This window comes from Pterocles gutturalis, unplaced genomic scaffold, assembly GCF_000699245.1.
Source record: "Pterocles gutturalis isolate BGI_N339 unplaced genomic scaffold, ASM69924v1 scaffold32937, whole genome shotgun sequence".
Classification (NCBI taxonomy): domain Eukaryota; kingdom Metazoa; phylum Chordata; class Aves; order Pterocliformes; family Pteroclidae; genus Pterocles; species Pterocles gutturalis.
Window position 1 is genome coordinate 4,609 of NW_010113832.1, and position 550 is coordinate 5,158.

At 49.1% G+C, this 550-nt stretch overlaps 1 protein-coding gene across 1 annotated transcript in view; it reads right to left on the bottom strand.

Annotated features, from left to right (window-relative positions):
* Positions 1-141, bottom strand: part of LOC104462638 (brain-specific angiogenesis inhibitor 3-like) — a gene marked incomplete at its 3' end in the record, with an annotated part of 3,426 nt that extends 3,285 nt beyond the window's left edge. Inside the window, exon 1 of the mRNA XM_010074653.1 lies at positions 11-141. The remainder of the gene's footprint in view (positions 1-10) is intronic.
* Positions 142-550: the final 409 nt, after the last annotated feature.

Here is a 550-nt window from a genome sequence, read left to right on the forward strand (position 1 = left end):
GTGCACAAACCTCAGATTTCCTCGGTCTCGCTGGAAATTACTCTCAGGGAAGCAGACCTGTCGCAAAATGGACTTCTCTAACTTTGAAACTGCAGCGCTGAAGTAAATGCAGAGATCATTTTGTATGTGCTGTCTCTCTCTATTCTTCAGCAACAGCCTGTCCCCCTCTTCCGCCGCCTCCTCCCCGGAATCCCAAACTAAACGCTTTCCAGTCGTAATCCCTGGAAATGGGAAATGGAAATGCCCCGGGCACCCTTACCTTCCACTCCGAAAGCTGTCAGGCTATTTCTCTAAAACACTAGCACCACAGGCACACGTCCCAACAACAGTGATGGAGAGATTCCCCTTCTGTCGGAAGCACCGTTTCCCATTTTCCCCGGCTCAGGTTCAAAACCAAGACTGAAAAAAGCAGCAGAAGATAAAAAACGCAGCGAGAAAACCCCCGCACGCCACACACACACCCCACCGAGGAAAAAAAGCAGCTCCGGCTCCGGATCCACCAAATCCAACCACATGAAGGGAAAGAAAAGAAGAAAAAAAAAAAACAAAA